General features: G+C 40.1%; 1 long non-coding RNA gene and 1 pseudogene across 1 annotated transcript in view; both read right to left on the bottom strand.

Annotated features, from left to right (window-relative positions):
• Positions 1 to 9604: 9604 nt before the first annotated feature.
• Positions 9605 to 11356, bottom strand: LOC107160266 (annotated as a pseudogene).
• A 1940-nt stretch (positions 11357 to 13296) lies between these two features.
• Positions 13297 to 15144, bottom strand: part of LOC125614260 — a 4248-nt gene continuing 2400 nt past the window's right edge. Inside the window, exon 3 of the long non-coding RNA XR_007344874.1 lies at positions 13297 to 14248. This is a non-coding gene — a long non-coding RNA (uncharacterized LOC125614260). The remainder of the gene's footprint in view (positions 14249 to 15144) is intronic.

Raw genomic sequence — 15144 nt, 5'->3', positions numbered from 1 at the left:
TCATAAAGGGGTTCCATGCCATGATTTCCATAGTGGTTGTTCTAATTTTCAGTCCCACCAATAGTGTGGAAAGTGTTCCTTTTCCTCCACATCCTCTCCAGCATTTTAAAAATATCTTTATTTTGTTTTTATGTGATGCTGAGGATAGAACCCACTGCCTCACATGTGCTAGGCGAGCGCCCTACCACTTGAGCCACAACCCCAGCACCCCCTCTCCAGCATTGTTTGTATCCTCGATGGCTGCCATTCTGACTGGTGTGAGATGAAATCTCAGTGTAGTTTCAATTTGCATTTCCGTAATTTCTAATGATGTTGAACATTTTTTCATATATTTATTGACCACTTGTATTTTGTCTTTTGAGAAGTGTCTGTTTAATTCATTCTTCCATTTATTAATTAGGTTATTTGATTTTTGGTATAAAGTTTTTTTTATTTTTTTTTATTTTTTATTGTTGGCTGTTCAAAACATTACATAGTTCTTGATATATCATATTTCACACTTTGATTCAAGTGGGTTATGAGCTCCCATTTTTACCCCAAATACAGATTGCAGAATCACATCAGTTACACATCCATTGATTTACATATTGCCATACTAGTGTCTGTTGTGTTCTGCTGCCTTTCNTGGAATTTTTTTGATCTTCTAAGTATAGGATCATGTCATTTGTAAACAGTGATAATTTGAATTATTCCTTTCCTATTTATCCCTTTTTATTTCCTTCTCTTGCCTAATTGCTCTGAATAGAATTTCTAGCACTATATTAAATAGGAATGGTGAGAATGGACATCTTTGTCTTGTCCCAGATTTTAAAGGAAATACTTTCAGTTTTTCCCCATTTATTATGAGGTTGGCTTTGGGTTTTTTCATATATGAACTTTATGATGTTGAGGTAGGTTCCTTCTATCTTTAGTTTCTTTAGTGTTTTTTTTTTTTATCATGAATGGGTGCTGAATTTTGTCAAAGGCTTTCTCTGCATCTATTGAGATGACTAAGTGATTTTTGTCCTTAATTCTATTTATGTGATGAATTAAATTTATTGATTTGCATATGTTAAAGCATCCTTGTATTTCAGGAATAAAACCAACTTGGTCCTGTTGTAGTATCTTCTTAGTATGTTGTTCAATACTAATTTGCTAATATTTTATTAAGTATTTCTGCATCTAAGTTCATCAGGGATATTAGTCTGTAGTTTCTTTCCTTGATGTGTCCTTATCTGGTTTTGGTATAAACTCATGAGGGAAACTGGTCTGTAATTTTCTCTTTAATGTCTTTGATGTTGGAGTGAGTGGAATGCTACTCTTGTAAAATGAGTTAGAAAGTTTTCTCTCCTTTTCTATTTTCTGGAAGAGTTTGTGTAGAACTGATATTATTCATCAGTAAAGCCACATGAGTCTGGAGTTTTCTTCATGAAAATGTTTAGCTACAAATTAAACTCTTTTCACAGATATAGGGCTGTTCTGTTCAGGTTATCTATTTCTTCCTGAATGGCCTTTGATAGTCCCCCCCCCCTTTTTGATATAAAGGATTAAACTTAGGGGCACTTAACCACTGGACCACATCCCCAACCCTTTTTTAATTTTGAGACAGGGCCTCACTAAGTTGCTTAGGGCCTTTCTAGGTTGCGATCTTCCTGCCTAAGCTTCCTGAGACTCTGGGATTAGAGGCCCTGTGCCACCACATCTGGCAGCCTCACCTTATCTTTCTAATGATTGTTGGCTCTGTAGTTATGGCCCCTTTCATTCTCAGTATTTGTAATTTGTATCTTCACTTCTCATCAGTCTGCCTGGAGGTTTATTGATTTCATTGATCTTTCAAAAGAACCAGCTTTTGTTTTCATATATTTATTTTACTCTTGTTGTTTTGCTTTATATTTTATTGATTTCTGCTCTTTAACTTAAGTTGGATTTCCAAAACTTGATATTTTGTTTTAGTTTCTATTCAGTTAAAGATATTTTCTAATTTCACTTATTATTTTATTGGGGGGAAGAAATTATTTGAATTATTTTGAAGCATATTTTTTTCATTTCCAAATATTTGGAAATTTCCTGGATATCCTTTTATTGTTGATTTTTAATCCAGCCTCATTGTAATTTATTGAGGTTTGTTCAGTTGTCCAGAATGTTGTCTGTATTGGAGAATGTTCCATCTGTACTTGAGAAGAATGTGTACTCTGCTGTTTTGGAGTGGAGTCAATTTGCTTGGTAGTGTTATTCAAATTTATATCCTGGCTGAGCTCAGTAGTGCATGTCTGTGATCCCAGTGACTTAGGAGGCTGAGGCAAGAGGATTTCAAGTTCAAGACCAGCCTCAGCAACTCAGTGAGGCCTTCTCTCAAAGCAAAACAAAACAGAAAAAAGGGCTGGGGATGGGGCTGGGGTTGTGGCTCAGTGGTAGAGCACTTGCCTAGCATGTGCGAGGCCCTGGGTTCGATCCTCAGCACCACATAAAAATAAATAAATAAATAAAATAAAGGTATTGTGTTCGTCTACAACTAAAAATATAAATATTTTAAAAAACGGCTGGGGATGTGGTTCAATGGGAGAGCATCCCTGGGTTCAATCCGGAGTGCTGAAAAACAAACAAACTTATATTCCTAATGATTGTATTTTTTTTCCTAGTGCTGGGAAACTAGGGCCTTACATGATTGATTTTTTTCCTATTTGTTTTATCACTTACTGGGAAAAGGATTTTTTTTCTGAAGCATTATAATTATACTTAATAGTGGAATTAGAAAAAATTTAACAAAATCATGTTATATGCATATATAAATACATAGAGGGAATTTCATCTTTATGTACATGTAGAAAATACCAATCAAAAACAAATAGGGCTGGGGATGTGGCTCAAGCGGTAGTGTGCTCGCCTGGCATGTGTGTGGCCCGGGTTCGATCCTCAGCACCACATAAAACAAAGATGTTGTGTCCGCCGAAAACTGAAAAATAAATATTGAAATTGAAATTTTCTCTCTCTCTCTCCCTCTCTCTCTCTCTCTCTCTTTAAAAAAACAAATAAATAAACTTAAGGGTTTGGACTTCACCTTCTAAAAAAAAATAATAAAATAAAATAAAATAAATAGCTGGTGACACGTGCCTATTATCCCAGTGGCTCAGGAGGCTGAGGCAGAAGGATTGCAAGTTCAAAGCCAGACTCAGCAAAAGTAAGGCCCTAAGGAACTGAGACCGTGTCTCTAAATAAAATACAAAATAGGGCTGGAATGTGGTTCAGTGGTTTAGTGCCCCTGAGTAGTTCANTTATTTTGCATTACAATTCTTTTTTTTTTTTTAGAATTTTTAATATTTATTTTTTAGTTTTTGGCGGACACATCTTTGTATGTGGTGCTGAGGATCGAACCTGGGCTGCAGGCATGCCAGGCAAGCGCACTACCACTTGAGCCACATCCCCAGCCCCAATTAAAATTATTTTAAAATAAATAAATAAATAAGGAGACAAAGGAAGATCAGTAGAGTAGGGGAAGAAAAAAAGAAGGATGAAGGAGGGGAGGGGGAAAAGAGGGAATGGGCATTGAAATAAAATTCCAGGGGGCTGGGGATGTGGCTCAAGTGGTAGCGTGCTTGCCTAGCATGCATGAGGCCCTGGGTTCAATTCTCAGCACCACATAAAAATAAAATAAAGAGGGGCTGAAATTGTGGCTCAGCGGTAGAGCGCTCGCCTAGCAAGTGCGAGGCCCTGGGTTTAATCCTCTGCACCACATAAAGATAAAAAAATAAAATAAAGATATTGTGCCCACCTAAAACTAAAAAATAAATTTAAAAAAATAAATAAAATTCCAGGCATGTATGATTTTGTCAAAATCTATCCAGCTACTGTGAATAACTATAATGCTCTAATTAAATATATATATATATATATATTTTCATTCAGTCCTGCAATGACCATTATATATGTCACTATTTAAAATTCCATTATTTAAGCGAAAAAGTCAGATTGTTTGTTACACAAGCATACATGCACATGAGAAAGTGATATTAAAATCTTTGAATCTATTTCTAGAACCCTTTAGTGTTATCAATTTTTGTTTCATTGGGAGATTTGTTATGAGGTGCTTATATGCTTGAAATGATTGTTTTCTTGATTTTTTTGTCTCTTTCATTATGAAAAGCTGCTCAGCTCTGGTAATACTCTGTCTTGAATTCTACTGTGGCTTATGCTACTGTTTGCTTGATATGTCTTTTTCATACTTTTACTTTCAACATGTCTGTATCTTTATGCTCAAAATGTGCTTCTTGTAAATAACATATAGCTATTTTGTCTAGCCTGACAGTCTCTGCCTTTTAACTGGTGTGTGGCAGATTGTGTTTTTCAAAGGTAGCCCCAACACTATCTCCCATCCCACATGCTCTTCTGGAACCTTGCCACCTCCCCATCAAGAGGTGGAATTTAACCCTCCCCTCTATAATCTGGGCAGGCTTGTGACTTGGCTTATAATTAAGAGAATATGGTAAAAGTGCTGCTTGATTTCTGAGGCTGGGTCAGAAGAAGGAATGCAGCTTCTGCTTTGTTAGCAGAGATACTGGCCTGTCAAGGCCACAGAGAAGTCCAGCTTCCCCATCATCTATGAGAAAGCCCAAACCAGCCACCATGGAGAGAAAACACAGAAGGGCTCAGAGGCAACATGAATGAGAGAGGCTCAAACAGCAATAAATTGCTCTAGTGTTACACTGTTTCAGCCTCAGCCCCTATCTGTCTAACAGTGACCATATGAAGGACCCTGAACCAGAACTGTCTAACTGAGCCCTTCCCAAATGCCTTTGAGACAATTTTGATCTATCAATCTATGACTCAGTCATTTAATCTATATCACTTTAAGTGTCTGATGTAGATATAGGTAGAGAAATTATATAATATATATATATATATTTAAAATGTGCAATTGAGTGTCATTCATTATATTCCCAGTATTGAACAACTATCATCACTGTGTGTTTCCAAAACATTTTTACGACCCAATCAGAAGTTCCATACCCATTAAGCAGAAGCTCTACATTTGCCCTTCCCTGGCATGGCAGCCTCTAATAGTTCCGTCTCCATGAATTTGCCTGTTCTAGGTCTTTCATATAAGTGGGGTCACACAATATCTGTCCTCTGGCTTTTACTTACCACAGTACTTTCAAGGTTCATCCGTGTTGTTGGCACATGTATCCATTTTCCCTCCTTTTGAGGTGGGCGATATTCTACTATTTGGATACATATGTTTTGTTTAAGCCACTCATCTGCTGGTGGACATTCTGACTGCTTCCACTTTTTTTTTTTTTTTATGGACACCAATACATTTATTTATTTATTTTTATGTGGTGCTGAGAATCGAACCCAGTGCCTCACACATGCTAGGNTCTCCCTGAGTTGCTAAGGGCCTCACTATTGCTGAGGCTGACTTTGATCTAGCAATCCTCCTGCCTCAGTCTCCCAAGCCACTGGGATTACAGTTGTGCATCACTATGCTAGGCTACAAAAGGACAATTTCAAATTATATTCTTATTATTTTAACTTCAAGCAGTAAAGAATCAGTGTATTGCCAGGTGCTGTGGCTCATGTCTGTAATCCCAGAGGTTTGGGAGGCTGAGGCAGGAGTTCAAAAGCCAGCCTCAGCAACTTAGTGAGGCCCTAAGCAGTGAGACGCTGTCTCTAAATAAAACACAAAACAGGGCTGGGGATGTGGCCTTGTAGTCAAGTGCCCCTGAGTTCAATCCCTGGTACCCCCCAAAAATAAAAGAATGAGTGTATTTTTCATTCCTGCCTTCATCTGGAGATCATTTCTCTTCTACCTTATTTCATTGCATGTCCTTTATTCTCATATGGGGATAAAACTATTTTGCCTTAATTTTTGTAAGACTTTTTACCTGGTCTAGAAATCCAGGCTGATATTTTTTTTTTCTTTTAGTATTTAAGAATGTTCCACTACCTTCTGCCCCTGTTGTTTCAGGTGAGGGTTAGACGACTGTCATTCTTGCTTTTTTTTTTTTTTTTGTCAAAGTAGCATGTTCTTTCTTTGTCTGCTTGCTTTTAAGATTTTTGTTTTCATTTTTCAGCAGGTTGAATATAAAGTATTTAGAAGAGAATTTATTTACATTTATCTGGCATAGGGTTCACTAAAACTTTTGGATCCGTGGATTGAGAATGTTTTTCATCTATGTTGGAAAGTTTTTGGTCATATCTCTTCAAATGTATTTCCCTTGCCCTGTTCTCTGCCTACATTAAATATTCTGATTTTGTTCCACTCATCTCAAATGCTCTGATATATTGGGTTTCCCAGTGTTGTTTCTCTTTGTGCTTTAGTTTGGATAATTTCTATCTTCCTGTCTTCAAGTCCACTGATTCATTCCTCATGTCTAGTTTTTTACTAAGTTCATTAGATATTTCATCTGTGATATCAAAATTTTCATGTCTAGCATTCCCATTTGTACTTTTTTTTTGAACCTGGAGATTGAGCCCAGGGTATACTATCACTGAACTACTACTCCCAGCCCTTTTTACTTTTTATTTTGAGACAGGGTCGCACTAAGTTGCCAAGGTTGGCCTTGAACTTGCGATCCTCTTGCCTCAGCCTCTTAAACCATTGGGATTACAGGTGTGTACCACCATACCCAGCTAAGCCCTCTTAATTTTAAATGAGTGTCAGATATCATATGTAATAGAAGAGTAGAGGGAAAAATAAATAACATTTTCATCCAAAGAAGGACATGATTTGGCTAGGCATGGTGGTACATACGTGTAATGCTAGCTACTCAAAAGAATGAGGCAGAAGGATGGCAAGTTTGAGGCCAGCCTCAGCAATTTAATGAAGCCCTGTCTCCAAATCTTATAAAAAGGACTGCAAGAGTACTTGCCTAGTATTTGTGAGGCCCCTGGGTTTGATCTCAGCACTGCCAAAAAGAAGAGGGGGGAATGACTCTTCTTCCAGATGACTAGGGTGTGTGTGTGTGTGTGTTTGTTTGTCTTTGTGTCTTACAGAATCGTACTGAGTCAGTCTTATCTATAGTTAAGCTGTGTCTGGGTTTCTTGTTGCTTCAGATGGATTCAGTTTCCTACAGATGTCAAATTACTTCAGAGCAGGATCAGAACCTCTGTGTAGCAGAACTTGTGATGAAAGTGCCTGGAGGATTTTTGTTCATTGTCCTGCCCCATGCTTAGACTTTAGTAGACCCACAATCGTGTGCTCCAGGCATGTTTTGTCTCCGTTTCACTAGCTTCTGCTTTGTACTTAGAGTGAGATTTAGAGGGTTAACCTTTCTCTTAGTTCTCCATCCTGCCTTAAGCCTTTGGCAAACCCTTCAGCCAGGGAATGGTCTTTCTCAGCTCTTCTACCCTTCTGCAGTTCTCGTTGCTGCTGCTTCATGTAACTGCAAGGCCTGATGTACCAGTGGGGCTTCTCTCCATTCCCCTGACCTGCATTCACACTTTGGCAGTCTCAGCACATCTGTGCCTCAGAGAGATCTCTCTGCTCACCTGCCTCCAGAATTTCTTGATGAAGACCCATGGAAAGGAGTAGGTGGGAGAATAAAAACTGTCGAGTTGTAGGGACCTGGAGATTTGGCTACCCATCATGTCATCCCACACCCAACCTTTTAACATTTATTAAAAGATTCTTACACATTCTAGGGCAGTCTCTTTCTGCTGCTGCTGTCCTGCCAAGGATAAAAGCAGCCATCTTTTCTCCTAGAAAGGGATTTTTCTGACTTGTATTCTTTTTTCTTCCTAACTTCAGTTTCCTGGTGGGCTTAAAATAAGATGTTTCCAGGCATCTGTAGTTCCAGCTAATTGGAAGGCTGAGGGAGGAGGATGGCTACAGCCCAATAATTCAAGGTCAGCCTGAGCCACACAATAGATGGGTACCCTATAGGATTTTGTAGGTTATCCATTTCCTTCTTGTAGCTATGGTGGGAGTGATGTTGTCTTAACTTTCTGGTTCCTTTCAGAAGCAAAAAGTCCATCTACTGAAATTTTAATTCGTGTTCCCACAGAAAGCACTTGTTTGTACTCTACATGTTACTTTTTGTAGCATCCTTTTCTTGTTTCATAGATATATTTACATTCTATTATCTTCCTGAAGGGATTTTTAGAAAAAAATATCTCTGTACATATGCATGTGTATTTGTAATGCTGGGGATGGAACCCAGGGCCCTATATGTGATAAGCAAGTGTTCTAGCTCTGAACAACACCCCCAGCCCTGAAAATGTATTCATTTTATTTCTTTTTTTAATTTTTTATTTTTTTGGTATGAGGGACTTGAACCTAGAGGTGCCCTACTACTGATCTATACCCTCAGCCCTTTTTATTTTTATTTTATTTTTTTGGTACTGGGGATTGAACTCAGGGATACTTTCCCACTCAGTCACATCCCTAGCCCTTTTTCTATTTTATTTAGAGATAGGGTCTTGCTGAGTTGCTTAGGGCCTTGCTAAATTGCTGAGGCTGATTTGCTTTGAACTCATGATCCCCCTGTCTTAGCCTCCTGAGTCTCTGGGATTACAAGCATGTGCACCATGCCCATATTTTATTTTATTTTGAGATAGGGTCTACCTAAGTTGCTGAGTCTGCTCTCAAACTTGAGAACTTCTATCTCAGCCTCCCAAGTCACTGGGATTACAAGCGTATGTCATGTGCCCATCCAGGAAAAAAATTTTTTTTCTTATCTACATAGTTGTTTCTCATCGATTGCTTTTCTCTTTCTTGCTGTCACATTAGAGACTTTTCTCAGATGTCTGGTGATCCTGGTTGTCTTCTCATATTACAAATTGGGCACTAAAGAGCTCCTTGGAAAGGATGAGCTTATTGATGTGAGCTTAGCTGTATGGGGATCTAGTTGGGATGTTTTATTGGGGAAGTCTGTTAGTCACCTTTCTATCATTGTAACAAATATCTGAGATGAACAATTTGCAGAGAGAAAAGGTTATTTTGGCTCATGGTTTCCGAAGTTTCAGCCCATGATCACCTGGCCCATTCTCACCTCATAGCTGTGATGAAAAAAAGGAGGAAGTTGAAGGGGCTGAGCCTCACTATTTATTTTGAAGACATGCCTTCAATGACTAGAAGATCTCCCACTAGGCTCTTGTCTTAAAGGTTCCGCCACTTCCCAAAAGCTCTGATCTTAGGACTAAGAATATACGGTTCTTTGGGGAGATATTCCAGATCCAAACCATAACCAACTCCAGAGAAAGCTCTTCAGGCTGATAGTTGGGGCTGACTGTCCGCACTTGAGGAAAAGAGTGGGCTAAGAAAACCCAGAGTGTCCCACATTTAGTAGCTAAATCTCCATTTAAGTTTCCCCTTGTTGCTTTGCATATTCCTGGCAATTCTTGCTTGTTTATTTTTCCATGAGTACTTTAGAACTGTTTTGTCTAGTTCCAGAAAAACAGAAAACAGAAACCTAAAAGAAATAAAAATGAGATTAAATGTAAAAAAAAAAAAATCTCCATTTAATCTCCCTGCTTTCTGTATGGCACCTCCTAAGCTGTCCATGGCATTCCCTCATCAAGACACCACTTTATAAAAAAGCATTTAATTGTGTCTTTGAAGGTAAACAACACATGAAGCTGGACCCTAGGTCGTGAGACTGCAGAACTGCAGGTCCAAAATGTAGTGTGGTTCTCAAGAGTTCAGAAGTGTCAGAACTCAAGATTTACAAGCCAGAGAACATACAGGATCCACACATTCCATTTAGCAATTTTGCCAATTATCAGAAAAAGACCCCCCAAGAATCTCTCAAGAAGGGGAAAATTCAACTCTTGTTTATAAAGAATGAAGAGTACCAAAAATATTACGTTGTTGTCTTTTCACTTTTCTCACATGATCTGAAGCCTGAGCTATCATAATTCCCAATGCACAGCAGCTGAGGCTGCAGTCTGAGTTGGAGATCAGTCCCTCTGTCATTTACATCACATAATGCCACAGCAAGAATGATTGGAGGCAGAGAGCTCTCATCAGGACAGCCTTTTAATAAGCACTGAAAGTGAAAAAGAACCCTCTAGTGGCACATTGATTTAGTTTATAAGATTTTAATTTACAAATTAAAAAAAGCTACACGTTTTACTTTTTCTCCTTTTTCTCTTCTTTCTTCACATCACTCTTTTCCTTATCTTTCTCTTCTCTTTGTCATCTTTCCTATCCTTTTGCTCTCTTCTTTTTCCTGCCCTTCTTTCTTCTCTACATCCCGGTTGGCAATCTTGTTGTTAATGAGGTTGTGCAGGGCAACTACGGAGCGGGTCAGCGAGGCCAAGTACACCATCATCATCTGGTCATTAGTCTTCAAGTAAAAGGCCTTGACAAACTCCTGCAGGCTGACATCAGGCAGCAGGTTGAAGATGTCCTGCAGCTGGTAGATGATCTGGTGGTTGATGGGCAGCTTGCCTGTGGCTACTTTTTCCAAGTAGCTCCTGATATCTAGAAACTTGGAGTTCAGTCCCTTCAAACCATGGCCCTGATTTGTGATCCACTTGGAAAGACTGCCCACTGTACCGTCTTTGATGTTTCACAATAAGTGTTCAACCCCAACTTCCTTAGCTTCTTCTGCTCCAATTTTCCCAGTCATATGCTCAAATGTTTTCAAGGTTGGAGTTCTATCATCATGAACTTCTTCGCCTGAAATATATGTTTCTGTGGGCAGCCCCAGGTTCTTTGGCTTTGCATGATAATGACCAATACTGAGTTAGGGCAGTATGTTTTCATGAGTTCATTGATGGCAATGTCATTCTTACATAGTTGTTTAGGGCCTGGGTGGTACCAGACAATGATTCTTTAAAAAAATTTTTTTCGGTAGTTGTAGTCAGATAGAATACCTTTATTTTATTTGTTTATTTTTATGTGGTGCTGAGGATTGAACCTAATGCCTTAGCATGATAGGCAAGCACACTGCCACTGACCTACAGCCCCAGCCCCTAGCCAGCCAATTATTCTTTCTCTGACATTAACCTTCTTAAACACTGCATACGTGTTTTCCAAATAATCATGATCTAACAACCAGACAGAGTCATGGGCAATCCTGTTCAAACCCTGAGGCTTTATCACCTGAGTATAAAGGAAAACCAAAAGAATGGATGATGTTGACATGTGTAGACAGGCTAGCCAAGACATAGATAGTTCCCTACAGCAGCTGCCCATGACTTAGATTAGGTGGCTCAAACAATGGACATTTATTTTCTCATTGTTCTGGAGGTCAGAAATCCCAGATCAGGGGCTGGGGATATAGCTCAATTGGTAAAGTACTTGCTTCGAATGCACAAAGCCCTGGGTTCAATCCGTAGCACAACAAAAAAGAAAACAAAAAGAAAGATCAAGGTGCAGCAGGGTCAGTTCTTGGTGAGGGCTCTCTGCTTGATTTGCAGATGGCCACCTGCTCATTGTGTACTCCTATGGTGGGTCAGGGGATTGAACACTTTCAACCCTATGGGAATCTGAGCCTTTCACTTATGAGCTCATTTCTTAGTTCTTTTGAGGCTCCATCTTCAAATACTGCCACACTTGGGGTTAGAGCCTCAAGATGTGAATTAGGTGGGGGGCACAACATTCAGTCCATAGCAGTATATATAGAATATATAGTGTGTATCCCATTGGCCTGGACTAACCTTGGATTTACCTGTTTGGATCAGGAGCCAGTGCCTGGCCAAGAACTGCCACCTCTATAGACTGGCCAGTTGCCAATGCAGTTACTTGGCATAAAGGGTTTGCCAAAACAAGGATACCAAGTATTTGAGCCAATCAACTTTCTTCTCTTGGAACTTGAACTGCAGTGAGATTAAAAGCTAATGGGCACATGGAGAAAAGCCATGTGTGCTTGTCATAAAGCAGTAGAAGCCAGGAGAAGCAAAGCTAGGATTAAGCAGAAGCAAAGAGATGAGGAAAAGATGGCCTCAGAAGAGACAGAATAGGAACTGGTTGGTGGTAACAGGAGTCCTCATAACAGTAGCTCAGAGGTGGAGGTCGCATTGTGGATTAGACAACTTAGGCCCTTGACCTGCTTAAAATCCTCTGATTCTAGGTTCCCTGGAGCTCAGGCAGATTAGCTGAGATTACTGCCTTCTTCTTTCCTACCAGAGTCCTCCTTTAAATAGATAAACTGAAGCAAATTGAAGAGATACATGGTGGGGCCAAGGTAGGATGTAGAAGAGAAAAACCAAGTGGGAACTCATATATTTGGTACCTAGTCCAAACACAGGAGTGATAAAGGGGAGGAAGTTGGAGAACTGGAAGGAACAGAGTGGAGGCTGTGCCCAGAGGATTAGCATTTGGGATTTAACAGGAAGGAGGATGTTGAGGTGAGATAACAAAGTCTTGAGAGATAAAAACGCCAAGAAATTGAAAGGTTGGGATGTTGTCCAGGAAGAGAAGACAGTGAGCCATTGGCCATTGGCAAATGAGTTGGTGATGAACACAAAATGGCTGAGTGACACATAGAAGATGCTGATTCCACCTCCTGACCCAGAGGGTAGGGGCCCTGGTCCTGGGGGGTCACTTGACAAAGAGGCAGTTGAATTTGTTAGCTGTGGAACAAAGGTGCACAGAGAACTTTGTGGAGAGCTTCCAGTGGAAGGCATCAGCAGAAAGACAGGCCTAAAGAAAGGAAGCCCAGAAGACTGTGGAGAGGACAAGACCAAGGATAATCCCAAGGAGTGACTGGTCAGAAGTCTGTCACTTCTGAGGGACAAATGGAAATTCTAGGGTACATGAGGTGGTAACCAGGGCTTCATGTTCTCCTAGTTGTGTAGCCAAATAACAAATTAGAAACTTGGACTTCCTTATTAGTTGGTCATTGTGGTGCATATCTGTGATCCTAGTGACTGGGGAGGCTGAGGCAGGAGGATGCAAATTCAAACCCAACCTAGGCAACTTAGACCCTGTCTCAAAATAAAGAACAAAAAGGGCCAGGTGCAGTGTCCCACGCCTGTAATCCCAACAGCTCAGGAAGCAGAGGCAGAAGGATTGTAAGTTCAAAGTCAGCCTCAGCAAAAGCGAGATGCTAAGCAACTCAGTGAGACCCTGTCTCTAATTTAACACAAAATAGGGCTGGGGATGTGGCTCAGGGGTCAAGTGCCCCTGAGTTCAATCCTGGTACCCTCCGCCCCCGCAAAAAAAGGGCTGGAGATGTGGATCAGTGGTATAGGCCTCTGGGTTCAATCCCTAGTACCAAAAAATAAGAAATAAAATGAAAAAAGAAAAAAAATTAAAAAAAGAAACTTGTACTGCCTTCCTTACATACATAAACAAAGCAAATCCCTGGGAGAAAAGCCATATATATATATATTTTTTTGAGACTCTCACTATGTTGCCCAGGCTGACCTTGAGCTCCTAGGCTCCAATATGTAATAGTTTTTAAAAAAACAATAACTATTTATCATCACACAATTTCTGTGGGTGAGGATTCAGGAGTGGCTTAGCTGGATTGTTCCAACTGAAAGTGTCTCATGCAGTTTCACTCAGGATGTTGGTCAGCACTGAAGTCACAGGAAAGCATGGATGTTTTTGTTTTTGGTGCTGGGGATGGAACCCAGGGCCTCACATGTGCTAAGCACATATTCTAACACTGAGCCACATCCCAGTCCCAGGAAACCATTTCCAAAATGGTAACATGGTTATAGGTGGGACACTTTCTTTCCATCCCATGTGAGTGCCTCTGCAGGGCTGGTGAGTGTCCTCACAGTGTGGTAGCTGGCTTTTCCCAAAAAGTAATCCAAGAGAGGAAGTGAAGCAGTGGTGCCTTTATGACCTGCTCCCCAAAGTTGTCACTTCTGCTTTCTCTGACTCATTAGAAGCCAGGCACCAAGTCCAGTCAGTACTCACAGGGAGGGGCATTGGGCACCACCTCTTGAGGAGAGGGATATCAAAGAATTTGTGGATCTACATTATAACCACTGGAGTGGATATATTGATTAACTTTAGACTTTGTTAAGAATGCATGTTAAAATAGCTAAAGTAACTATTAAAAAATTCATACAGTGCTTTTAAATAAACAGACGGGAAATGAAATGAGAAAGCAAACTCAATCCATCTGAGAGATGACCTACAACAGAGGGTGTGCCTGGGCCTGTCACCTGCTCTCAGTCTTCATTCTCACCTCTGACTTCCATACAGCTGGGCTTTGGGAGACAAATTTGGTGCCCTCAGGGAGATTTGAGATGCTATGGGAAGGCAGTTGTGTTCCTGCTGGGCATCAAGGAGGTTCCTGTGTCCAGCCTCCATGGTTTGGGTGTTAGGAGGCACTTGTGGCAGCGATGGATTCTGCATCTGGGAGAGGAACTGGGAAAACAGGGCAAATAAGGACCAATAAATCCAAATAGAACAGCAATCATCATAAATGTAATCAAACTCTACTGCTAAAAAGACAAAGATGGGACTGGGCATTGTGGCACATGCCTATAATCCCAGCTACTCAGGAGGCTGAGGCAGGAGGATTCCAAGTTCAAGGACAGCCTCAGCAACTTAGGGCTGGGGATGTAGCTCAATGATACACTTGCTTAGCATGTACTAGGCCCTGGGTTTAATTCCCAGTGCTGGAAAAAAAAAAAAAAGACAAACATGGACAAACATAAATTGGCCATATGACCCAGAAACCCAGTTCTTGGCTACTAACCTAGTAAACCTTAGACAAGTGAAAAAGCATGTTCACACAAAAGCCTGCACATGAATATTTACAGGAGTTCTATTCATACACTCCAAAACTGGAAACAACCCAGATGTCCTTCAATGAGTGAATACCTAACCACAATCTGATACATCCAAAGAGAGGAATACTACTTGTCAATGAAAATGAACACATTGGGTTGGGGATATAGCTCAGTTGGTGGAGTGCCTGCCTCACATGCACAAGGCCCTGGATTTAATCCCCAAAACCACAAAAAGAAATAAAAATAAAAGGAACAGACTACTGGTACACACATGCACAAAACAGGATGAATCTCAAAAATTAGACTGCCTAAATGAAGCAGATCAGTGGGGGACAGAGGCCAGGGCATGGAGACAGTCATTGACTGCAAAGTAGTAGGAGAGAATTTGGGGAAGTGGCAGAAATGATTTATAGCTTGATTTTGGTGGTAACTGACATTTATCAAAATTAACCAAACTGTATTTCAAAGGGGTAAATTTTACTGTGTGTATATTATACTTTGATACAGCTGATTTTTTTTTTTTTTTTT

The sequence above is a fragment of the Marmota marmota genome, unplaced genomic scaffold (assembly GCF_001458135.2).
Source record: "Marmota marmota marmota unplaced genomic scaffold, marMar, whole genome shotgun sequence".
Taxonomy (NCBI): Eukaryota; Metazoa; Chordata; class Mammalia; order Rodentia; family Sciuridae; genus Marmota; species Marmota marmota.
This window is presented reverse-complemented; position numbering and strand designations above follow the sequence as displayed.